Below are 26,942 nucleotides of genomic sequence, written 5' to 3'. Positions count from 1 at the left end.
GCTTTTCTGTGCCATGAGGTCCCATTTATTGATTATTGATCTTAGAGCCTGTGCTGTTGGTATTCTGTTCAGGAAGTTGTCTCCTGCGCCAATGAGTTCTAGGCTCCTCCCCACTTTTTCTTCTAACAGATTTAGTGTGTCTGGTTTTATGTTGACGTCTTTGATCCACTTGGACATTAGTTTTGTGCAGGGTGATAAATATGGATTTATTTGCATTTTTCTGCATGTAGACATCCAGTTAGACCAGCACCATTTGTTGAAGATGTTGTCTTTTTTCCATTGTATGGTTTTGGCTTCTTTGCCAAAAATCAAGTATCCGTAGGTGTGTAGATTTGTTTAGCAGTCTTTTATTTGATTCCATTGATTCACCATTCAGTTTCTATGCCAGTACCATGCAGTTTTTATTACTATTGCTCTATAGTACAGCTTGAGATCAGGGATGGAGATACCTCCAGACGATTTGTTGCTGTACAGGATCGTTTTGGCAATTCTGGGTTTTTTTGTTTTTCCATATGAAGTTGAGAATAGTTCTTTCAAGGTCTGTAAAGAATTGTGTTGGTATTTTGATGGGAATTGCATTGAATCTGTAGGTTGCTTTTGGCAGGATGGCCATTTTCACTATGTTAATCCTACCAATCCATGAGCATGGGAGATCTTTCCATCTTCTGACATCTTCTTCAATCTCTTTCTTCAGAGACTTGAAGTTTTTTTTCAAACAGGTCTTCCACTTGCTTGCTTAGAGTCATGGGTCATATTTTTAATAATAAGAATTTTTAAAAGTCCTACTTTCCTACTGGTATACATGTGTTTATATGAAAAAAAAAAGGTTCCTTATATTAACTTTTTTTTTTTAATTTTTAAGATTTCCTTTAGTGTTCTAATTGCACAAACAGACAGACAAAGTATTTCCTCACCAGTAATATTTTAAAGATCCTGAGACCTAACAGTTCTAAGTGTGACATAAAAAACAGTCAAGACAAAGAACAGCATATCCAGCTCTCCGTGTTCTGGAGCAGAAGAGCCTCCTGAAGCCCACCTGCCATTGTCACCTTCCTGCTATTGTCCTAGCGGTGACTGGACTAAGAGATTTTGAGATGCGACTAGACTATCTTCCTCTAACAAGATAAAAATTAAAGATGATGGACATTTGTCATTACACATACGTGTACTTATACATTATATATTTTTAAAAACAAAACTCTAGATATCATGATTTACAGTGCTATGCTACTTTATTTTGCATCAATGTCCATATGAGGACTGTATTCTGAATTCTACTAACTGGATTTTGATTCCAGATAGTAGAAGCTGTCTCTTTCACAGATAGTATTTTCCCAATTTTTGCTATAAAAAAAATCAGCCTTCTATAAAACATACCTTATAGATTTCAAGTAAAAGGTTCACCTTTCAGATAAATGGTATTATTCATCTCTCCAATGCATGATTTCCTCATATCTACTTGCCCCAGCATTTCTAATTATTTTCCATCCAAAGAAAAACCAAATGCAAACCAGGTATGACATCTAGGACTTGGGAGGCAGAGTCAGGAAGATCTTGGATTTGAGGCTAGGCTACACTACATAGTGAGAACTTGTCTCAAAAAATAAAACAAGCAAACAAAACAAAAACAGAAACAAAAAACTAATCAGTATTCTGCAAAACACCTCAATAATACCTACAGTGGTGGAAATGTCTGAGTAACGCTATTGACAACAATGCCACAGAGAGGCATCCATGCATCCACCCGAAGACTGTCTGCTAAATGTCCACACAGGACCGACTCTTTTGGAGCAATCGTATTCCACGAATCACCCATCACTATGCCGACAGTGGAGAACATCACAGATATGAGAATCTGAATCCACTTTGCATCCTTGCCTTGCTTCACTGTATAGATCTATCACTGTTGTTGTTGTTTTGTTTTGTTTTTTCCTAAAGGTCTCACAAAGGCCAGCTGCACAGGGGTTACTTTTTGAGGGCTGCCATCAGCCAGGTGTGATCAGAGTGATGACCTGTACCTTTGAAGACATCCCCTCTCCTGGAAGCATCTTCCTAGAGACATTTATTCATTTGAAGATTTTTAAATCTGGTAAAAGTGTGCTGTCTACGATACTAAACCAATGTAGATCATGGAAATTATACAGTGATACTGTAGATCAATATATGTGAGATAAAGTATTTGTTAGGACAGGAAGCTAGTTAAAAAAAAATAACAACAACTAGATAGCACTGATTCAAACACTATCTGTTCTTTAAAAGGAGCCAGTAATCCAACGCTTAATTCTGGTAGAGCCTCTCAAACTCTTTCCTCATCAAACCCAAATTCACAAGTGGCTACATGGGAAACGGGAGTCAGCTACTTTGGCTTTGCAGTTAAACCATCCCACTCTTTAATCATTCGCCTGCATCTCTGCATGGGGGATGGTTTACACAAGGTCACTCATTTTTTGTCTCAGCGTCGGTGGAGCCCCTCAAGAAGTAGTGGTAGGACCCAGAAAGCATTACATTCTTTTGCTATACAACCTAAGTAAAATATCATTTTTTTTTTCTGCGCTGGAATTACAGTGCTGACCAGTCTTGATTTTTCTATATTGATTGGTCATCCTAGCTAGCTTTTATCAATAAAATTAAGGAACAAATGAATTATTACTTTATCAATGCAGAACTGTAAATCTTTCAAAACACTGAGGGCATGGAAACAGAAACTTAAAAAGATCTTTGGTGGGGGGTGGGGGAAGGAAAGCATAAAACTAAGCCATTGTCCTCTCCGCTAATGACCACTGTGAATGTCTGTTCTTCAAAGGACAGTACTGAGAAGTCTGTACTGATGTACTGATGTACCCACAGCCTAGTCAAGGGGATGGTCTCATAGGTACCTTCCAGATGGTGTCTGGGAGATCTCTGTTTAATTGTTAACGGGGGGGAGGTCAGCTTTGGTGCCATCATTGGCATTTCGCAGATCTCCGTTTCAGATGTCTAGTATATGACACACTCTAAGGAAACGGAGCACCAGGGTCCTTTCAGCTGAGATCAAGGCTGGGCTTCGGGTAGTTAAGCTGCCACCAAAGAGCCCATGTTTGATCCAGGGCATCTTAGTACATGTGGCCCCTGAAGAGACAAGAGATTCTTTGGCTTGACTGGTATAAAATGAATATTTGCTTCTTCCTTCTATGTGATAGATTTCTTTAAAAAAAAATGCAGACAGGCTTTGAGGGTTTCTAGACATTGCTGGTCTGAGAGAGAGCCACCCTGAGTAAGCCGTCTTCTCCTTGACTCAGAGAGCACTGCATGGGAAATGAGCTTTTGGCCAAATAGACTTCAACTGCAAATTCTAGAGTGGTGTCCGTTTTAATGAAAACTAAACAAACTGTTGCCAGCAAGAAAACCCCGGACTACTAAATGGTCACAGTTCGTTAGAGCCATTAAAGGAGGGTTCTTTTCTTAAGCCTCTATTTCTACCCCAAAGCACGTGTTCTCCCTCTTAATTTAAGAAAAGTGCTGCCTTGGCCTCTTTTTATAAAATAACAAAAATCACTCCCTACAGATGCTCAGAGACAGGGTGAATACAGGCGGCTCTCTCCTTCCTCTAAGTCGTGCTTTTCTGACAACCCAGCACATCAAATCCACAGACGCGCGTGTGTCCGCAGATTCAGCCAGCCTTCCCAGGCATGCTCCCAGTGTTATTCCTACTGTATGACCCATTTCTTCAACAGGCTTCATATAGGAGGGAATGATCTGACCCTCTTCCCTCTCCCCATAAAACATACCCAAATTCAATTATTTTCCTTCCTGATGTGGCACTAGGAAGGAAAACACAAGTCCTGACAGGCAGCGGGAAGCAAGAGATACGGAGAACCTCCATGAACCATGCAGAGATTTCTGGTCTCTGGGCCTAGCATGTTCCCTCTTAAAGGCGTCTCTCAGCCGAGATGCCTGCAAACGGACATCAAAAGGTGGGTAGGCCACAGTTGTTGCCAGAAATCTTGACTCGGCTGTCACCTGTGCCCTCAGAAGGGCCAGACACGTCTGCTTGCCTGGCATAGATTTTCATACAGACACTGAGCGCAGTGGAGAAATGTGAGGTCTGAAGTCGCAGGGCTGTAGCCCCAATATTTTCACCCAGAAATGATTTCCTCTGCCTACTCTCTTAGAACATTTGCGGTAAAGAGATCGTTAGGCCAGTAACAGATTACGATGTATCCATGTCATTAACTGTTCTTACCTATCATGATTATTCATGTTCATCTAAATCGAAGAAACTACCAGCCACACAGGCATAAAACATTGTCTTTTCACAATCTACGGTGGTTACTACTTGACAGAAATATTAGTAATTAACTTCAGGTTTTCTTTGTTTATGGGAAGAATCATTTCAAGAAGATGCGTATTTCTTTAGCATATTCTTAACTATATGGCAGAAATATTTAGCTGCATTAATGGTCGAAAATAATTTTATTCGCTGGGCACAGTAGCACACACCTTTAATCCCAGCACTTGCAAGGCAGAGGCAGAGGCAGAGGCAGGCGGATCTCTGTGAGTTTGAAGTAAGCCTGGTCTACAGAGTGAGTTCCAAGCCAGCCAGGGCTACATAATGAGACCCTGTTCTAAACAAACAAACAAACAAACCAAAAACAAATTTTTTTTCTTTGAAAATCCGTCTTACTATAAACAACACTGGCCGTGAACCCCTGATCCTCTTGCCTCCAGCTCCCAAGTGCTGTGAATCCGAATTTTAAAAAGTTACAAAAAGAAAGCATAGAGACCATTTCAGATTTGTCAGGTTAGTAAAGTTCAAAAGGGCAATAATGCTATGACAGGTATGATTTTATATTGGGCTTTCTCGCAGCATGCAGGAACTTTACAGCATTGACAACCTCTGAATTGTTAACTCTATTTTATTTTAAAGAAACGATAAACTACACTGATGTTTATTAAGTATAAATATTCATGCCAAATTTATTCAAAATAAAAAAATCTCTCTCTTCCTCTCTCTCTTTGGGGGGGTTATGATTGTGTTGGTACAGACATATGTGCTTGCCTGTGTGTGCACATCTGGAGCCCAGAGGATGACTTTGGGTATCTTTCTCTACTGTTCTCCGTTTTATTTTCTGAGTCAGGTCTCTTCACTGAGCCTGAAAGTGTGCCGCTTCGGCAGTGACTGGGCAATGAGCACTCCAGCACTCTAGTGGGTTACGGGCGTGAGCTAGCACACTCATCTTTTACATGGTTCACAGGAGACCCAAACTCAGGTCCTGCTGCTTACGGTAGCAAGCTCTTCACCTACTGAGCCACCTACCTCCCTATCTTACCCCCCACACCCCCATAAAGTCTGCTTCTATACAAAATAAAACCTCATGGTTTCACAACAGGATTTTTTTTTCCTAAATAACTCGTGGTATGTCCATGAAAGAATGCTGTGACTCATTTCATCACTCAGCACATTCTTAGTGAGCACTTACTGTGTGTACCTAACGTCTGCAACACTGAGAGCCTTGTGCCACGCTGAACACAGAAGCCCTACACGGGAGTCATTTCTCTTCATCTCCACTGTATTAGGAAGCCGGCTACTCTGAAATGCCCAGTTTTAAACCGCAGGAGGTGCAGAGCTGAGGCTGGATTGTAGCTCCGCTTCCGGGGACTTGGGGTGCACTCAGCCACTCTTGGCCACTAAGACACGCCCACAGCTCTCCCAGTGACTTCCTGGAAAGAGTTTCCACGATCACATCCAATCCTGTCTTTATAGAAAGAGAAAAGTAGCAGACAGAGAGTTTGGGACCTCTCTGTGCTAGAAGAACAAAGCCTTCCTTTTGACGCCACTTGCAGCTGCCATTTGGGAAGCCTGCCGTTTTTGTAAGTCCATGACCAGGCAGACACTCATGATCTAAATCCATCAGGTAACCTAGGATCTCAAGTCTCCACGTACACAGAGCTCGCTGTGGGGCTGGGTGCTATTTGACACTTAACGCACGTTAGTGACACCAACCTCAGCTTACTTGGGTTTTGCCAAAACAGAGTGTTGGCCTCAGATCCCAACAGCTCCGGACTTCCCGTGTCCCTAAGGCCTCTATTGGGGGAGAGCAGATTTTCATACTGACAAGTTTTCTCAGACATTTGAAACACGAACCTTAGTCAAACCATCGTGCATACTCTAAAGGAGGCATGCATGTCTTCAAAAACTGTACCTACTGATTTTAAAAAAAATTAATCTTTAAAAATGAATTCACAAAAAAAAACTGATAAAAGAATAATAAGTTATGTTGATATACTGACAGTCAAAATAAAACATAAGAAAATGAAAAAAAAAAAATGAATTCACGTGGAGATAGCTCAGCAGGTAAAAGATAAGCCTGATGACCCAAGTTTAATGCCTGGAATCCATGTAAAAAGTTAGACACAATGGTATACACCTATAATTTTATAATTCCTGCAACAAAGTAGAGAGAGACAGGAGCATTACCCAGGAGGAAGTCCATGAGCCTAAACTACCCAGCGCAGCAGCAGAAGTAGGAGACCTCAACTTGACGGAAGGTGAGAATCCACCTCCGAATCTGTCCCTGGGTGTACACATGTGTGACATGGCATACACATACGTGCACTCACACACATATATAAACACAAAATAAATAGACAAATAAAGTCACCTAAGTCCGAGAACGGCAGCTCGGCCTTATAATTCCAACACTCATGAAGCTGCATGTTTGAGGCCAGGCTGTGTAAAGTGTCTGTGGCGTTACTCAGCCGTAAGGGGGACATTCAGATCATGCCCCCTCCTCACTAAGGCTCAGGGGTCACCCCAGAAGAGGGGGTGGAGGGCCCGTAAGATGCAGAGGTCAGGGAGGAGCACAGCGAAACAGTGTTTTCTGGACGTGACCTCATAGCAGCCGTGTTTCCCTGCCCAAGGCCAAGCCGGACAGCATTCTAGCGCCTGATGAAAAGGTGTTCATGAGCTCCCACCCCTAACTGAGGAGCAGCGCCAGCTGTTGGTGGCTGCCAGGGAAAGGAGAGATGGTCTTCTTTAGGGGCCCGATCCCTGGCAGTTGACCTGCTCCGCTGGGTGGCTCTATACCCATGAGTCTGGGAAGCACAAATTGGACTCAGTGGATTAGTAAGAAAAAAATAAAAGAATATGAAATTGGGGGAGGAGTTAGAGGCAGGAAGAGTTGGGTGGGGGTAAATGTGACCAAAATACATGCTATGAATGCATGCACAAAGAATAAAAATACTATTTTAAAAAGACCCTGTCTCAAAAAAAATTTTAAAGTACAAATAATTTTTTTTAATGTCCTTTTATTTAAAAAATTCTGTTTCTTGTGCTGAGTTTACACCTTTATAACCAAAGTCGACAAAGAAGAGGGGCGTTCACAATTATTTTGACTGTTTAACTGTTAGGTATCACAACCTACCTGTCAGGTACAAAGCATCTGTTAGTGTGCTCACAATTTGGAATAGGACACGCGTGGACAAGATGGCTCCCTTTTATAAGCAAACCATGCGTACAGTGTACCAGGGACTAACTTCTGAAGGCAAGCGGACCAGATCTACACTTTCCTGCCAAACTCTACGAAGATTTCGCTCATCTAATAATGAGATGTGTGTTCGGTGCGCCTTAATCAAAAAAGAAGACACTGTGACCTGACAGGAAGAGAAAAATCTCAGATCCAACAGAAAGAACAAATATGTTTAAAGCGGTCACTAACTTAGATATTAACGTGACTGCCTACTGCAGTATATGCAAAGAGCTAGTATACAGTACAAAATACATGACTAGATAAACAACCAGAAGGATAAAAAAATAATGGAGGAATATGGCATTCCTAAGGTAAAAAAATGTGGTAATTCCAATAAATGTATACATTAGTTTCTCAGGTTTACATTTTCATCATAAAACAGCTACCAGGCTCAGAAATGAATCAGTCATTAAAGTGCTTGCCGAGCAAGCATGAGAGCCTGAGTTCAGACCACGCAAAAACTCCAGCACAGCAGTGTGTGCCTGAAATCCCACCCAGTACTGGAGTGGGAGAGGTGGGCACGCTGGCTATCCAGTCTAAGTGAAGCTGCCAACCCCAGGTTCAGAGAGAGCGCCTGCCTCAAAAAACAAAGAGAAGAGTGACTGGGGCAGACAGCCATCATGGACATCTGGCTTCTGTATGCACCAATACACACGCATGCATACATGAACATGCACACACAAAAAAAGAAAGAAAAAAAACCCTTAATTATTAAACATCTGCCAAGGGATGGTAACTTGCTACTTGTTCTGAAGGTCATGGAAAGGAGAACTTACCTAAACATTATCATGATTTCTGCATACATTCTTAAATAACGAAAGCTTGTTGCTTACAGAGGTTGTTGCTGGGGCTGGAGAGGTGACTCAGTGGTTAAAGGCCCTGGGTGCTCTTCCAAAGGACCTGGGTTCGATTCCCAGAACCCATAGGTTGCCTCACAAACATCTGTAATTCCAGTCCCAGAGGGAATCTGATGTCCTCTTCTGCCTTCTGTGGGTACTACATCCACACATAATTGTTTAAGAGGTCAAATGAAAACGTTGCTGTTTAAAAAGTTGTTCAACTTATTTAGAAAATTCTGTCTGGCTTTCCATATCCAATTTTTTTGATGAAAAATTCGCATATATATTCTTTGTCTCCCAAAATTGAGAGTACTATATTTTGGGGAATTTACAGTCTAACTATCTGTAAGTATATGGAATTGTGAATGTGTATGCACATGTAATATTTTCCACAAGCTTATAAAACATGTAAATCCTACATTTGTTTTCAGGAAGCACTCGTGTGTGTGTGTGTGTGTGTGTGTGTGTGTGTGTATGTGGTGTGTGTATATGTGTGTGTTTGTGCTGGTTTTTAACTCTATCTTTGAAATAACCAGAGATGGAAAGTGGACATTTCTTTCTCTGCTCAAAGGCGATAGGAGAGGTCCAGTGTGTGGGCACTAATCAGATCCAGGATGCAAGAGAAATGATGGGCGCGAGACAGACCTTTGGGAGTCTTTGACGTAGAAGAATCATTTGTATCATCGCCTGATATGGCTGTCATTTATGTACCTGGCTCTCTTTCTATAGATTAAAAATTCCTGGAGGGTAAGGGGATGCTTCATACGCTATTTGTTCCATGCAACATCAACAAAGGACCTTTAAAAAAACAAACAAACAGAACGAAACAAAAACAGGTGTTCCAAACAATTGAAGTTGCAGAGAACTCTTCATTCTCTCTCCAGCTGTCCGGCCTATATTTGAATAAAGCTACTATGAACATAGCTGAGCAAATGTCCTTGTTGTACAGGAGAGCGTCTTTTGGGTATATGCCCAGGAGTGGTAGCGCTGGGCTTTGAGATACCACTATTTCCAATATTCTGAGAAAACTGCCAGATTGATTGTATTCCCACCAGCAATGGAGGAGGGTCCCCTTTCTCCAGCATATGTTGTCACTTGAGTTTTTGATCCTAGCCATTCTGACGAGGTGTAAGATGGAGTCTCAGAGTTGTTTTGATTTACATTTCCCTGAGACCTAAGGACGCTGAGCATTTCTTTAAGTGTTTCTCTGCCATTCAATATTCTCTGTTGAGAATTCTCTGTTTAGCTCTGTGTCCCATTTTTTTAATTGGATTATTTGGTTCCTTGGTGTTTAATTTCTTGAGTTCTTTATATATCCTGGATATTAGCCCTCTGTCGGATATAGGGTTGGTGAAGCTCTTTTCCAAGTCTGTACCACCTGTATTTGAAATGTACACATTTCCTCTAAATCACAGCTAATCACTTTGGCTTCTTTCCTGATGGAAAGGTCAGAGCTTTGCATCTGCCTGTATCTCCGTCTCCATTTTGTCACATGAGCACTGTCTTCTCTCTTCTTGCACTGCACAATCCTTACATCAGTACCGTCTGATCTCCCTGGCGCAGAGATTAGCAGCCCAAAGTAAGATTGCCAGACAAGCAGCATCGCTGCAGGGGGACACTCTTCCCTTTCTTTGAGAACTCTCGGCTAGCCCTGCTTCTCTGTGGCCACTTTGCCTCATTTCTACAATATTTCTTTACACTCCATAGCCCTTCCCTTGATGCCCTGGTTAATTAAGTTTACATAATTTCCCGCTGATTAGTTTCAAACAGCCTGCTCTGGATTTTCTCTCCATTAATTCTCTGTCTTTCCAGACTGCTTAGACCCCTCAACTGTGAATTTGGGAAAATTTATGTGTTACTACAGAGCTCACTGTCATCCATGCATACATCAGTCCCTACCCCCCACAAAAATACTGTGGTTCTTGAAGTAATCTGGGATTATCTATCCCAGAAAACCAGGAGACCACGATATGGAGTCCAGCCAGAGGTAGGCAATAAAACCCAGTCACCTTCGTTTATGTGCCAAAGTGAACTAAGATCCACTCTTTCACTCACCATGCATCTCCTATTTACTGAGATCACATGAGAATCTGTGTGCTTGGAAACTCAGAGCATTAGCAAATAAAATTATTAGCCTGTATTTAAAAAGTATTGCTCAAGCTGATTGATAGCTTCCATCCAAATGAAACACTAAACTGGTATTCTGTCCAAGTGTTAGGGCCATAAATAAATGCCTTATAGAGAGATTTTTAAAAGCCATCAGTTTTGACCATTCTGTGGTGGATGTGAATTGCCACGTGGCCAATGAAGGCTTCTAATAACAGCAGCAGTGAAAATGAACAGGTCAGCCATGTTACAGCCAGGTCCACCTGCTGCCTAAGAAGCTGTAAGACACTGCGGGGCGAGAGTCAACCCAAAATGTCAACACCGATCTGCTAAGGCCTTTCCCGACCCAGGAGATGGCAACAGGCTTTGAAACCGTTTGGAAACCAGTTTTTCTCACCAAAATTTTTTCTTGGTGTTCGGGGGAAACAGTAAACAATCTAGTCTCCAACACGACTGTTCTTAAGGCTGTTGGGTTCCACAGTCTTTTCCATTCACATGGGACAGTGAGCCTGACTGGACTGGGAAGCACCCGGGAGGTTCCGAAGGCATTCCTCCAGGTGTCTGCCACAGCACTTTGAGGGAGGAAGCCAAGTGGGGAACGCCTACCCTGGCTGCGGGGAGCACTCTTCCAATGTGCTAGGAGGCCGAACAAAATAAAGGGACAAAAGAGGACGCCCAGGAGTCTGGACATTCTCTGTCTGCATCCTGCCCACAAGGGTAGAAGCCGTTCTCCACCAAACCAGATTGATCCCCCATAATGGGCCGAGCGCTCTAAAACCACAAGCCCAAATACAGAGGTCTTCCTTTTAGGTTATTTTCCTCGGCAACACAAAGTCTAACCAACATATCGTATTACCTCTGCGAAGCAGAGAAAGAGCCTCTTCCTTCCCCACCTCACACAGACAACGCACATGAGACACAGCCAGAAGGAACAGAGCTCACACTGCAACAAATCCTCCTCGCCTGTACTCTCAGGAATCAAGGGTAAGCCTGTGATGTCGAGTTCAAGGAACAGAGCTTACAGTGTGACCTTGCCCGCACACTGAACTACACCAGGTCAGATGTGTTGACACTCACTCCTCCCAGCAAGGACAAAGTGTCTTCATGCTGGGGCCTTATTCCAGGGCAGATAAGCAATTATGTGCTGCTCTGCAGAATTATCTTTCCATTGTTCTTTTATTTCTATTGACGACTGGATTGTTTCATATGCCAAGAAACACTATGATAGAGTCCTTTAAAAAGTTTAAATCAGTTTCCACAGATAATATGGAGTCTTAAAAAAAAAAAAAAAAACAGACACATATAAATCACTTCCCAAAAGCGTAGCTGAAGGTCATATTATGCAGAGAGGAGATATAAAGCAAAGGAACACACACATTTCAATTTGCAAGCTTACAGATAAGTGTCAGTACTTGGAGAAAGAGATTCATAGGCTTGGAAATGAAAGAGAGGCTATGGAACACTGGCTAATTGGGTAATTCGCAGGGATAGCTTCCCCTTGGAACAGCATAATTCCCATTATGATAAGCACCTTGCAGGTGTACTGAGGGAAGGAGAGATAAAGTTTGGCAATTAAGTTAGTATTTTCCCAAGTGAATTCTGACTCCAACGATGGCACCAAAGCAGTGTGATGCAATTATGAATCGAAATTTCACAGGATTTTCATGGCTGAAGATACTCTGTAAAAGACCTGATGAAAATATTCATACCTCATAACAGGATTCTCAAAAATGTTCTCTGAGTTACTAAATGACAGAATAAAATGTTCTTCTTTTCCCTTTGGGCCTCAGTGGACATATACAAGCAGCACAGGATATTTTATGTAATAACAAAACAGAACTGAACTGGCAATCACACAAAATAGCTAACCTTCCCCAGGAAGCGCCAGGGAAGATGGGGACATTCAGTCTTAGGATGTAGAGGCAAATCCAGACACTCCCATCACAGATGCATTCATTTTACTTATGCAAGAAAAATCGATCTCATGAAATATTAAAATATTTAAAAAAAGGGGGGGTCTGGGGGTGTAGCTCGATGGTAGAGTCCGCCTATTACACCCAAGGCACAGGGTTCAAACCCCAGCGCTGCATATACACAATCACAGGAGCCATCAAGGTAAGATTTGATTTGCTCAGGTCAGTCATGTAGTTACTGATCACTGCAGTGCTTGGATGCTCTGTGCTTAAACTCGGAGGGCGGAACCGCCGTCTTTCCGGGTGGAACCTAACACGATCACCCTGCCCAGGCTTAACCACCTGATCTGTTCCTAGGTAAGCTCCAGTTGAACCCAGCATCCTTTATCCCACTGCTTCACTTCACTGTTCTTAAATAGCTTTGCTGTTTTCGATGCTGCTGGTGTTAGGAGTTCTGAGCGTTTTGCTGTTTTAATACATTTGTTGTTTGTCTCAATCAAGACACTGAGATGAAACCAGACTTGGAATGAAACAGAAGCAGCACAATAAAGTATAGCGTCTCCTTGGAAGAAGCATAACTCCCATTATAAGCACTTGGCAGGAGTTTGGATACTATTATTCATGGAGAATTTCAGGAACTCCCAACCCTGCTGGGCCCCTAAGTGTCTTGAGCTACCCAGCCTTCCTAATAACACATAAGGGGTCTAGACATGATCTAGTCTTGAGCCTGTTACTATTTTATCCAATAAGTTGTTTTTATTTTCCCTTTGCTGTTAGAAAGTGTAATTCATTTGTTTTAAAACTATATGGAGTCTCTTCCCAACTCTGCCTATAATAGACCCCTTGATTTGGAATGACCCGAATAATCTTTTGTATCTGAATGTCACCACCGACATAAGGTGTAGCACAGGCAAAGAGATCTATGACATCCCTCGCTGTTCTAAAATCTTATGACACGATCACCAAATTTCAATAAAGTAACATTACACATATACCCGTATGCTAACGCCCTGTCTTTGCTTTATCTAGACTTCAGTTTCTCACAGTTGAATGAGAAATCAAAAAACATTTAAAACAACCCAGAGGAAGCGCCAAGACCCATCTCTCTACTTCCTGACTGCAAACAAATTCGATCAGCAGTCCCAAGTACCCGCCACCAAACTCTGCTGTGATAGAGTGAACCCTCAAACTGTGAATGTAACCGAGGCATCTCTAAGGCCAAGCCCAAAACGAATGTGTGTGTTTGCTTCTATGAATAAACTTGAAATGACAACAACCACCAGCCAGTGGATGCCTGAACCATCACTACAGAACTGACCAGCAGGCTCCATGACTGGACGCTGTTATTGATGAAGAATTCCCGAGGCAGTGCCCTTCATTTTCAGCTCACACCAACTGTCAGAGACTCTGCTGAGATGAGCAGATATAAGTCTGTCTCCTCCTATCTAGCTCCTCGCAACTTCCTGACTCCTCCCTCTTGTGCAGTGTGACTCAGATCTGGATCCTTTTTCCATGATCACCTGACAGATGCTCCAAAAGTCCTGGAAGGAGCCATCACATTCCAGGAAGTTTTAGGTTTTCTATGTCAATTACTCTTTGGCCTTTCCCCCACTGAGCTATGTACTACAAATGGGTGAATTTTGGCACCTGCTATATTTCAAAGTGGTCTTTAAAAAAGAATCCTATATAGAAACGTAAGACATTTAAATTGCTATGTCCGTAGTGAAGAAATGACAGCGACCCTAAAAATACTCCCTTGAGTCACAAAAACAGATGCTCTCCTTATGCTCATTTGTTAGACGGACTGGGCCTAAAGTTTAGTGGCATAGTGCTTGCCTACTGAGCACAGGTTGTGGTTCAATCTTCAGTTTGGAGAAGTGGAAGGGATAAAACCTTTTTCTTTCTTTCTTTCTTTTTTAAAAAAAAAATGAATTGGACATAGTGGTTCATGCCTGTAATCTTGACACTAGGAAGGTAGGGGTAAAAGCACCAAAATTCAAGAGCATCGTAAGCTACCTAGAGAGTTTGGGGCCAACCTGGGATACATGAGACTCTGCCTCAAAAAAGTAAAATAATAACAACAAAAATAAAAGCCAGAGGCCACCATTCTCATAGGAAATATGTTCATAATTCTGCCGAAAGAATATGACTACAATCTACAATCTGGAGAAGTAGCACATACAAACCACACGCAGGGACAGGATACAAAGTTGCTTGTGATCTGATGAGCACAAGGGGGCTGTAACCATGGAAACACAAACACAGCCATGGAGGACAAGTTTCCTTATGTACCAACATTACTCAGCAGCTGGCAACTGTATAGAGTCTTATTTAATAACTACAGCAATTAGTTTATTGTGAAAAATTTTAAAGATGAACAAATAATCCAAATAAACACATGACTTGGAGAATATTCATTATGTGAATATTACATAAAATACTATGTTCCACAGCCTAGCAATGTAACCAAGAATTAGACCCAGTGCTAGCCCTACAGGAGATGTGTCTAAGAGGTAGCAAGAAAATACAGGAGATAAGATAAGGAACAGACAGGAGCCAAGAAAAGAAATGTAAGAACATCTTTTCATTTTTGGCAATGGGGTAGACGAGATAACTTTAAAAAACCTCGCTCAAGGCTCTTTGACACACACACACACACACACACACACACACACACACACACACACCCAGGGAGGAGCAGCCTTGCTGGGCCACAGAGGAGGACTTTGCAGCCAGTCCTGAAGACACCTGATAAACCAGTATCAGATCTAACGGGAGGAGGTTCTCCCTTATCAGTGGATTTGGAAAGAGGCAGAGAGGAGATGAGGTTGGGAGGGTGGGATTGGGAGGGAAAGAGGGAGTGGGATACAGCAGGGATACAAAGTTAGCAAACTGTAACTAATATTAAAAAAAATAAAAATTAAAAAAAAAACCTCGCTCAACAAAACTGAAAATGGGGGAGGGGGACTCAGTAAAATATACCAAGCGTTCCTTTATACGTACAGATAAGTGTTCATGAAAATCAGGGAGACTACTCAGAGGCCAAAGCAGAAACATTAAGAAAATCAAGAAACTCAGCAAGTGACTTGAAACTGAAATGGTGTGTGTGTGTGTGTGTGTGTGTGTGTGTGTGCAAACACCTGACTTGTTATGGAGATTTAAAGGTCAGCAGAAGCAGAGAAAGAGGCCTCAAACCAAGTTAAGGAATTCGGCCTTCATCCTGTAGTCATGGAGACTTAAAGCAGATACACAAAGGAAGAAAACAGTACGATCAAATTTGCATTTTTCAAGTTATTCTGGTAGCAGCACGGTGGGTTTAAGATACCCAAACAGGAGGCAGATGAGAGGTTAGAAAATGAGAAATAATAGCTAAACAGGTTGGTATGCAGCGAGTGGCCGAGAGTGCCTTTACATGTCAAAGGCCTGGCTTCACATGCTAGCACCAAAAAAACAAAACAAAACAAAACACAAAAATAAACAAATAAAAGCAAGGAGGGAAATTGAAAGCCTGTTTCACCGAGAGCCTTAAGTGTGTCACCTTGCTTCACCATTACTACGGCTCAACAGAGCCATTGTGAAACTGAGCCTCAGAGAGGTTAAGGAGCTGGCTGCTGTGAGGTGAGGTACTGAGAATCTGCTGGCTGGCATGCAGGCTAGGGAAGGGATCGTGCCTTAGAAGGTCAAACTGACAGGGCGGCTGTCCGCTTAGCTCCAGGGAGGGCAGAGAGAGGAGAGTAATGCCCACGTGTGTTACACAACACGGATGACTCGACGTTTGAGTTCCCTCAAGCTAAATGTAGACGTGCCGCATTGGCAGCGCCATGCTACTCCTGGCGATCAATGCTCGAGAATTAAAAACAGTCCAACAACCTTATTTGTACATGAATTTCCACAGCAGCTCCAGTAACAAAAGCCAACATGTAGAAAGCATCCAAACATCTAATAACAAGTGAATGGAGAATCAAAACGTAGCATGTTCATACAGAGAAGTATAATTAAATAATAAAAAGAGGAATAAAGAACTGCAATAGCATATAAGGTGGATGGATCGTGAAAAATAATGCTAAGTGAAAGGTGCCAGGCTCCAAGGCCATGCTTCTATTTACATACGCATTCCAGATAGGGAGCAGAAAGTAGATAAATGGTTGCCAAGAGCATGGCACAAAAAAGATTAGGAATGACTATTTAGTGGACTTTTTTTTATATACATGCGAGTATATGTTTGTGTGTGTTTATGCGTGTAATGTAGTATATGTGTAAGTTCACATGGGTGTGTGGTGAGGGCAGAGGTTGGCATTATGGGTGTCTTTTCCAACTGCTCTCCATCTTAATTTTGTTTTTTGATGAAGGGTTTCTCACCGAACCTGGAGCATACAAACTCGGCTAGACTGAACTGCAGGGCTCTTCCTTCTGCTTCTCCTGGATTCCTCAGGGCCGGGAGTACAGCTGCAGCTTTTATGTGTGTACGAGGGGTTCAAACTCAGGGCTTCTTGCTTATACAGCAGGCACTTTACTGCTGAGCCATCTCCCTGGGCCAAATGAGTTTTCTTTAAAAACTTGATTTGTATATTATCATCGTTATTATTAGTGTACACACACACACACACACAGTGCACATGCCACAGTGTGACTGTGAAGGTCAGGGAAACGGTGGAGCTGGTTCTGTCCTTCCACCTTTACCTGGGCTCCAGGGATGCAGCTCCCATCAGCGGGCTTAGGTGGCGATGCTTTTGATCACCAGACATCTAACCAGCTCCCCTAATGGGCTTCCTGTTGAGGTAATGAAAACATCCTGGGCTTACATTAGAGGTGACAGCTACGATTATGAATGTACTTGTCCCCTGAATTGTCTGATTTAAAGTGGTTTTATGTGTGTCTTTTCACAAAATCTTTAACAATATTCCTCTAAGTTTTTAATGATTTGTTTCTATTATTTTTATGTGCGTTGGTGTTTTGTCTGCATGAGGGTGTCAGGTCCCCTGGAACTGAGTTACAGACAGTTGTGAGCCGCCATGGAGTGTTGGGGGTTGAACATGGGTCCTCTGACCAAGCAGCCAGTGCTCTTAACCACTGAGTCATCTCTCTAGCCTTCTGCCAGAAATTTTGTTGTTGTTGTTTTGTTTTTCAAGACAGGGTTTCTCTGTGTATCCTTGGCTGTCCTGGACTTAATTTGTAGACCAGGCTGGCCTCAAATTCACAGAGATCCGCCTGCCTCTGCCTCTCTGAGCGCTGGGATTGCAGGCGTGCACCAGGGTGCCCGGCTCTTCCACAAAATTTTAAGGATGGGATATTGGCCTGTCCACAGAACACTTTCATAGTGATACTAAAAGGGTAGAACCCCCTTTATCATTAAAAAGCGCCAATTCTACCTTTTATAAAATATTTATATAATAAAGGGAGTGTTGGACTTAATAAATCACTACTATGAGAATTATCTGTCTACTATAAAAATGCACTCACGCTCTTGGTAACACAAAGGATAATGTGAGACAAGAGCAAGACAGAGTGAGTCAAGGCCAGCCCCGGCTTTACAGGTGTTAAAATCAAGGGGAATAAAGAGGGCTTAAAGGAAGCCCAACAACATAACAGTATAAGATAAAAATTCAGGATGAATACAGTCAGTGTGTGCTGTGAATTCAGAAAAGAGAGGTCAGGGCAGACTCCCTTGAAATACACGAAACGAGAGCAAAGCAAGTTGTGTGGTAGTTAGCGTGTGCTATGGAGCCAAGGGCAGTAGTGAGCGTGTGCAATGGAGCCATGCTGCACCCTGGCTCTATCACTTATTTTACTTGCAGGACCTTCTGTAAGTTACATTTTTCAATGTCTTCATCTGAGAGTTTAAAATTACAGAACTTCTCCCAGAGTTGTTGAGAAGACTACATTAACATGCATTTAAATGAACCATGGTGACATATAATCCTGGTATGCCTATAATCCTGGTACTCAGGAGGTTGAGACCAGAGGACCATGAGTTTGAAGACAGCCCACAATACACTGCAAGACTCCATCCTTGACATACAAAATGCTTAGATAAGGGTCTGGAATGTAGAACATATTAAGTATAAGCTTGTCCTAGCTGGAATCACTATTGCTGTGATGAAACACAGTGACCAAAACGCAACTTTAGGAAGAAAGAGTTTATTTGACTTACACTTCCAGGTAACAGTCCATCACTGAGGAAGTCAGGGCAGGAACTCAAACAGGGCAGGAACCTGGAGGCAGGAGCAGATACAGAGGCCATGGAGGGGTGCTGCTTACTGGCTTGCTCTTCATGGCTTGCTCAGCCTGCTTTCTTATAGAACACAGGACCACCAGCCCAAGGGATGGCCCCACCCACAACATGTTGGGCCTTCCCCCATCAATTGCTAATTGAGAAAACGTCCTACAGGTTTGCCCATAGCCTGATCTTATGGAGGCATTTCCTCAGTCCAGGTTCCCTCCTCTCTGACGACTCTAATTTGTGTCAAGTTGATGTAAATGTAGCCAGCACAAAGCTCTCATCAGTACCGTCACAGACCATAAATAAAGACTAAATGATAGTCAGAAATAAAATTAGGTATTCTGGGACAACTACTTCCAATTGTTTTGTGTGTCTAAATGTACAACTGAACTTAAAATCCCGATATTTACACTAAAATGAGCAACCTGAGACCACCCCATACAGCCAGCTTGGGGACAGACACAAAGACCAATGTAGCTAGGGAAACAGCTGAACATGGAGATACAGCACAAATCAAAGAAGCCAATGCCTTGCTTTGGAGATCAATTTATAGCAACTATTAATAATTGTTATATTTAATTTGTAAACATGGTTTTTCTCTCTCAGTGAGATATTTAGGAAACCCTTAAGTGTTTTTCCTCAGGAGAAGAAAATGATAAATCTAATTAAAACACTGCACTTGGCTGGTGCATTTAATCATTCATGAAATGAACACTATAAAATCAGGCTTATTTGGCACTTGGCATATGTTCATAATATTTATTTCAAACATATACAGAGATCTAGGTATACAAGTATATGCATACATGAATTTATGTGGCCAGGTTTTTCAGATGATAAATTCCTCAAAAGCAAAAAGTATCAATAATCTGTAAGACTCCTTATCACTGGTGGCCGGTGGAGTGCTCATGATATCATCTTTAATGAAATCATTCCTGATTTAGCTCTTGTCTCCTAAGCACAGGAGGCTTTGGAGGAAGATAAATCGCAGACCATTAATGTGAACAAGACTTTGTGATGGAAGAAAAAAAAAAAAAAGGAAATCAACAGCAAGAGTCCACCATGGTACGTCCCAGAAGAGGGGCCCAAGCGACAGTTTCATGAATGTGGTGGCTATTTCATTAAATGGTGGCCTTCCCCAAACTTTTAAAAAAGATTTCTTTGTTTTATCTGTGTGTGCACGGTGTGTGTGAGTGGAGGCTAAGAGAGTGAGGATTCCCCTGGAATGGGAGCTGCAGACGTGGGTGCTGAGACCCAAACCTGGGTCTTCTCCAAGAGCATCAAATGCTCTTAACCTCCAAGCCATCTCTCCAGCCAGCCTTTGCTTTTTAATGGTATTGTAGACCACTGTCAAATGCAATCTTCACTTTGCAGAAAGTTGGGTTTTGCTTTTTTTTTTTTTTTTTATGGCAGTTTTGTGTTTTGTTTTTCTCTAGCACTGTGTGCTCCGTCTTCCATATCCAGAGAGGAAGGGGAAAGCACATAAAGTGCCATTGTAAACATAATTTAATAAATTTAGGATGGAGCTGAGGCACACGCATGTGTGTGTGTCTTCGAATGTGTGTGCAGGCCAGAGAAACACCCCTGATAATTGTTCCTCAGGCACTGTTCGCCTTGATTTTGGGGTCAGTGCCCCTTGTTGGTCTAGAGCTCACCACAAATGCTGGCCTAACTGGCCTGGCCACCGGGTCGACCGTCTCTAGCTCCCCAGCAGAGCCACTACAAGCAATAGCCACCATGTGTTCTTTCCCTTTGTAACATGGCTTCTGCAGGTCACACTCAGAGTCATGCTGGCAAGGCAAACACTTTCCCAACTGAGCAAGAACCCTGGCCCCTTGATTTCTATTTTAAGGCTTATCCGGGAAAAATGATTTTCGAAAAGTCTTAGTGAAGCCGTGCCCTGATATTACCTCTGCTCTGAGCTTCCATTTTACTTTACGGTATAGGAATTATGTTTTTGTTCTATTCTCCATCTTGCTCTCTCTCTCTCTCTCTCTCTCTCTCTCTCTCTCTCTCTCTCTCTCTCTCAAGAGCTGGCACTGAAATTTATACAAATTAGGTAAGGAGTACAAGATTATAGTTCCATTTTCACCTACACACACACATACACACACACACACACACACACACACACACACACACTAAACTCTCCCTCCTTCAGGGGGAAAAAATCCTCTGATCTCATTAGATATAGAAAAGAAGGATATGAACAAACAAGGTGAGTGGAGGGCTCCCCTTTGTAGAGGCTGATCTGAAACTCGAACATGGATGGGGGTTAGTCGAGTAACAACGAGCCAGGATGACTAAAATCTCTGGCTTGTGCGAAAGAGATACAATATTTTTTTTTCCAAAAATTGTAACCATGTTAATATGACATCTTTACAGAGCAATCCCACCTAGGCGCTGAAAAAAAACACAAAAATATTAACAGTGTCTGTTAACAGCCGCTGCATTTTGGGCTAAGTGTGTCATCTTATCAGGGTTCTCTCTCAGCAACTCACCTCTGCCCTGTATCTCTTTCTCCGGGTGCACAGGGAACTTTCTAGGTAGCCTTGTGCTTTCCATGAGCCCAGCGCGCACACTCACTCAGCCAGGCCAGTTGGATTTTCTCTGCTAAGGGTCTGGAATTGAGACCGTGAGATCTACCAGGGGAGTGAATTTATGAGCTACCCAGGTACTTCCGGGTAGTCACTCTGCAATAAACAGTGGAACAGAGGAGCCCTGCCTGCCTGTACTCCTAGGAAAGAGGCAGATGTACAAATAAAAGCAAAGGGAGAAGAGCATGTTCCCTGGCTCCTGGCAGAGGCCAGCTGCTCCCTTGTTCTTGGGTCAGGCGACATTAATATCTTTACAATGAGCCCTCCTGGTCGTGGTAGTCCCAGTTGTCAACCAGACGCCCTCGGGAAGCGCCTTAGAAACATCCCTGGCCATGTCTGTGAGGGATGATCTGGATTAGATGAACTGAGGCGGAGGACCTACCCTAAACGGTGCCATCGCATGGACTGGACTCAAGGAGAAGGAGAAAACGAGCTGAGCGCAAGCATCCGTTGCCCTCAGCTTCCTGGCTGTCCGCGGTGTGGCGTGTCCGACCTCCTCATCCTGCCGCCCAGCCTTCTCTGCCTCCACGGCACTCCCTGGAACTGTGGCCTGCCAGTGTTGCTTTTGACAGCCACAAGAGGAGTCATGAATAGATCTCTCTTCTGCTCAGGCTAGTCCACGTTCCTTTCAAACGCCTCAAACGCCTCATAGTTAGTTCTAGCTATGGGTGTGTTTCTCAAGCCCCTGCTGTGCACGAGTTATTGTCCATCTGTGTACAGATATCTAAGAGTTTTACCTTCCACATAACTTCTTTTGATCACTGAACAAATTATTTTAGACCTTACAGATTTTTTTTTTGTGGGGGTTGTTTTTTATTTTTGTTGTTGTTGTTTATTTGTTTGTTTGTTTGTTTTTAAGAGAAAGGGTTTCTCTGTGTACCTTGGAACTTGCTCTGTAGACCAGGCTGGCCTCGAACTCACCTATCTCTGCCTCACAGGTGCTAGGATCAAAGGTGTGCAAAACAACCAACCACTTTAGACCTCACATATTTAAAAGCTGTATGCCTATAAATAGTAAGCTCAAGGCCTGTGCTCTCTGTTTTGTTTTGTAGCCCACATTTACTCTGTGAATTTCTAATAGATAAACATCACTATTCTGAAAGGCACATGGGTAGACAGAGACAGCATGTTCAGCGAACTTGTTCGTCTCAGACTCAGCTCATCCAACAAATCTCAAATGCATTAACACAAAGTCCTGGGAAATTCACTACCGAGTCCATTAAAACAGCCTCTTTGGAGAGCACTAGTGGACGTGCTGTATCCATAAGATGCGCTACCATGACGCAGTGATGTACCTGTATTACTCATGAAACCCCTCAGGAGCCACCTAACGGAAGAACTAGTCTCTCAGTGTGGAGCACCCCCCAGTCACCCAGCATGGGGCTCTCCCGGAGCACTTGGAAACACACAGGAGCCAAGAGCTCACCTAATGAATCAGAGTCCAAGAAGTAAGCGTAGGGGACTCTGAAGAGATGACAGGGGATTCTGTTCTTCTTTAGTGAGAGTCTGAGGCATGACCTTGAGTTTCGCACACATGGAGTGCAGGTCAGCTGCTGATGGGCTTTTCTTCATCTGCACCTCCTCTCTCGGTTCTGCATTCTCTAACTTCCATTTAACTACCTGTTCCTCTTCAGGCAGACTCCTAAAGCAAGGCTCCCTAGCTTTCCCGGAGTTCAGCTCTCTTGTTCCTTCCTAAAGCAGCCAAACAGAGAGACGGTGATAAAACACACACACTTCTCCCCATTCTCGCCCTAGCCCTTCCAACTGCCAACTGTACCCAGAGGCGTCCCCTGGTGGGCACTGCCCGGCCCCGATGGTCCTCCTCAATCCAAAAGAGACTTTTAAGGAAGGATGGCGCAAACATCTTCCAGAAGCCCCAGAGTCAATTATGTCCATGCCTTGTTTTTGCTTGTTTGACAGTGTGTCTTCAAGCAGCCCTGGAACAGGCTATGCACCTGGAACTCACACAGACGCTCCTGCCTCTGGTACCCACACACAGGAATTGAAGGTGTATGCTACCATGCCCGGCCCATGAGTCTAACTCAGCGATTGAGTTGATAACAAAGGAAGTGCTTTTCTTGTTTAAACACTACAGCAACTGAAATGGTACAATGCTATCCATTTCACAGTCTGACCCACCTCCCCAGAATATTGCTGCTGGCTGGATCCGGTTGTGTGCATCTTTAAAACATATCCTGTCCAAAGGAATTTACAATGGGGCAGTCCTCAGCCAGCCCTTTCCAGAAACCACGGATGTTAACGTGCACAGCGGCTCCTCTGTGTCTCCCAACTGTCTCACTCTCTGGGAAACATCGGAAGTAAACGTAAGAGCAGGAAAAGGTAGACAAGATGGCCAGTGACTCCCACCATACCTTGTCATGTATGGAACACAGAGAATGTGTTTCTCTCATCAAGATTCAAAGAAGTCTGATAAACCGACTTTGTTTTCTGAAATAAACAAACCAACACATCCGGCAGTTACACTGACTTCTCCAGGGCTGAAGGATGAAAAACGACTTAAACAACTAAGGGTGAAAAAGAGCAACTGCCCCCACCTGGTCAGAACTGTAATAGCAACAAACAAACAAACAAACAAACAAACCAAAAGGCCTTCAGCAGTATTTTCCTTTGCTGTATAAAGAGCAGTTTGGTTCATAAGACTTACCCGGAGGAGACCTGACCTCACCCTAGAATGACAGGAGTCCGGGGCGTCCAGGCAAGGTGGGTAATAGGAGACTACCCATCAGCCTAATGCCTGTACTAGCCTTGGAGTAGGCAGAAGACGCCATCAATAGGCACAGGAGGCTCTGGAGAAAGCAGCATCCCCGAGCAGGGGGCCGGACTCCACTCTATACATAGAGACAATACATAATGACACGTACACACAATATGCACACATGGTAACCAGCTATCTGTGCCTAGAAATTTAGACTAGTAACTCGACTCGTGTGTGCAAACTCCTTCTGTGGGCAGAAGGACTGCTACTGTGTGCCCAGATGGGGACATGGAAAAATTATGTTTACCCAACTTCAGAGAATCCATGCCAAAATATTCCTCCCAAACAAATGATTTCACTTGTTCTTGTTTTCCTCCAACACACCAGCCTGACAAACTGTTTTACACATGAACTTGACTTTTCAGAAATCAGCATGCAATCATGGCAAACTCAGTACATCCTTGTGCTCCAGGAGATACAGAAAGGCCTTCGAACGACACGCGGACCACATCTGAATGTAAAATGTCATCTTCTGAAAGGACAGGAGAGAGGACCTGTACAGCAGCCGACCCGGCCTGACTCTGCGGTGTGTGCATCATCAGGAGCCAGACTCTTAAAGTAGCAAGAAAAGAAATGCCACACTCCCCAAAGCTCATAGTGACAAAACAAAACAAAACAAAACAAAAAAAAAAAAAAAAAAAAAGTGCTTCCAAGGCTCAAATTCTTCATTAGGCAGAAACCCTTTTCCACACAGACGGAGATATAAGCAGAAAAGCAATTAGGAAGTAGCCCTGATTATCTTTCTTTGCCCACAGAATTTGACAGCTCTGAACACTGACCACAATGAATAGTTTCCTCAGCGGTTGTTATTTGACACCTCGGATGCCTCCCTTGAGACCTGTCCCAGCTGAGACCAGAAGACTCTAGACTCCACCATCTGATTGTACACTTATTCACTGGGCAGAGTGGGGCATGCTTGTCTCAGCTGCTTGGGAGCGTGAGGATCACTCGAGGCCAGGAGTGACCAGCCTGAGAAGCATAACAAAACTCTACCTAAGGAAAAAAAATAGCTGTGCATTTTAGGCATAACTAAAGTCACCTTTTTCTAGCACCCAAACTGTTTTTGTAGAGTCAATATTTAGTACCTACAGTGAAGATGCTTGCCTTGCAAATGAAGAGAGAAGTATATTATTCATGAGGACAGCAGCCCAGCAAGACTATGACCACAGTGTACACTGGCTCCCAGATTAAGGAAAGCACCATCACAAACCATTTATCCTGATGTTGACGGTTGCTGCATGAAAGCCAGCCACCGCCAACACAGCAACACAGCTTCACACCAGCATGTCATAGTTCTGGCAAAATGTGCCAAATGCACAGCCATTTTAACGATGTCAAGAAGGTTGGCAAATGCAGCTAGAGGTTGCATTATATGTGCAAGACTCTGGGTCTGCACTGAAAACAAACAAGCAGAAGCACGGGGAAATCAACGTGCTTATAACCAGTAAAATGCCTAGCCACAATCCCTATGCCAGGCATGCTCAAAATTTAACATGCATACAAACACCTTAGGGTCTCATTAGACCCAAGCTTGGATTCAGTAGTTCTTGGGCAGGGCCCGAGACTGTGAGGTGCTAATGAGCTCCCAGATGATACTGATGCTTGTGGACTCAGTAGCGAGACCACCTACCATGACCTCTCCTGGGAGTCCAAAGTAATCTCTTTTTCCCATCCCATCACAAGAAGAAAGCAGACACCGTTTAAAAGGAAACATACAAAAACTATAGGGAGATTGCTGTCTTCCCTTGTGGAGAACTGGAGGACGCACCATCATTCCATCCTCCTTTCCTCAAAATTGTCTTGGCATCCTGATGTCCTCAAGGGAGACAAGACTGCTTGTTGCCAAGATCCAGCAGTATCCAAGGTACAAAAGCATTATCTTTTACCGTCTAACACAACCACCTTCCTGAAGTCAGCCTAAGGACAGTTTCAGGCCTCCTGCAGAGGTGGCTGTTAGACTGTCTCTGGAATTAAAAATATAGCTAAATGATACTGGATTCACAGGGCTCCATAACACCTTAAAAAATAATCTCGTTGACAGGCAGTGGTGGTGCACGCCTTTAATCCCAGCACTTGGGAAGCAGAGGCAGACAGATCTCTGATTTCAAGGCCAGCCTGGCCTCTACACAGTGAGTCCCAGTAGAGCCAGGGGTACACAGAGAAACCCTGTCTCAAAAAAACTAACTTGTCTGAGTTTAACCAGACTTTTTTTTTTTTTTTTGCCCTTTTTTTCTGACTTAAAGCATTTAACTAGCATCCTGAAAATACTCTGAATTCTCATCCAACCCACAGCAGGAAGAGTGTTACGGCATATTCAAAGGTTTTTATATTGGAAGATGGAAAACAGCAGGGAAAGGTTTAAGCTGTATTCACTGGAGCTGAAACCTACTCATCTAGATCGTATCTGGTAACGCCTCGATCATAATATTGCATCCAAATCACCTACACTGTCACCTAGCAGCAAATGGAGCCCGTGGACTAGAAGCAATTAGAGCACATCCAGACACCCACAGATGCAGCCGTCACCGCCGAGGAAGCACGTGTTCAATGAACACAACAGACTTCCTCCTCGAACAACACTTAAGACTGCAGTTTACAAGCCGATCCTCAGAACTGAAATCGGCTGCTTATTATTAAAATTAGTGACATCATATTGGATCCAAACTTTTACAATTTTATCTCCTTTCCTCTCTCTTTTTCTCCCCCCCCATACTGGGGATTGAACACACAAAACTCTACTACTGAGCTGCACCCCCCAGGCCCATAAGCCGTCGCCATGAAACAGCAGAAAGCCACAACCATCAGGGTGAGACAGGGTGAGGCCTCCGCACCGCCCCTCCAGAGCAACACATGGACCATCAGCAGCCTGACTTCTCGGCCTAAGATTCTTTCGCTCCACCCCCTGAAAGAAGTTGCTATAAGGAAAGACTCTACGTTTTCTGCATTCTTTTTTTAAATATTAGATTAAAGGTCCTGGACAAGA

General features: G+C 43.3%; 1 protein-coding gene across 5 annotated transcripts in view; it reads right to left on the bottom strand.

The window, feature by feature from the left end:
- Frmd5 (FERM domain containing 5) overlaps positions 1–26,942 on the bottom strand; it is a 250,220-nt gene that overhangs the window by 149,725 nt on the left and 73,553 nt on the right. Inside the window, exon 2 of one of the 5 annotated variants that reach the window (XM_060371881.1) lies at positions 18,518–18,578. The exons of the other annotated variants lie outside the window; for them this stretch is intronic. The gene's annotated coding sequence lies outside the window, so the exon portion shown is untranslated. The remainder of the gene's footprint in view (positions 1–18,517; positions 18,579–26,942) is intronic. 5 annotated transcript variants of the gene reach the window in all.

The sequence above is a fragment of the Meriones unguiculatus genome, chromosome 18 (genome assembly GCF_030254825.1).
Source record: "Meriones unguiculatus strain TT.TT164.6M chromosome 18, Bangor_MerUng_6.1, whole genome shotgun sequence".
Lineage (NCBI taxonomy): Eukaryota > Metazoa > Chordata > Mammalia > Rodentia > Muridae > Meriones > Meriones unguiculatus.
The sequence above is the reverse complement of the archived record's forward strand: the minus strand, read 5'-3'. Positions and strand labels throughout refer to the sequence as shown.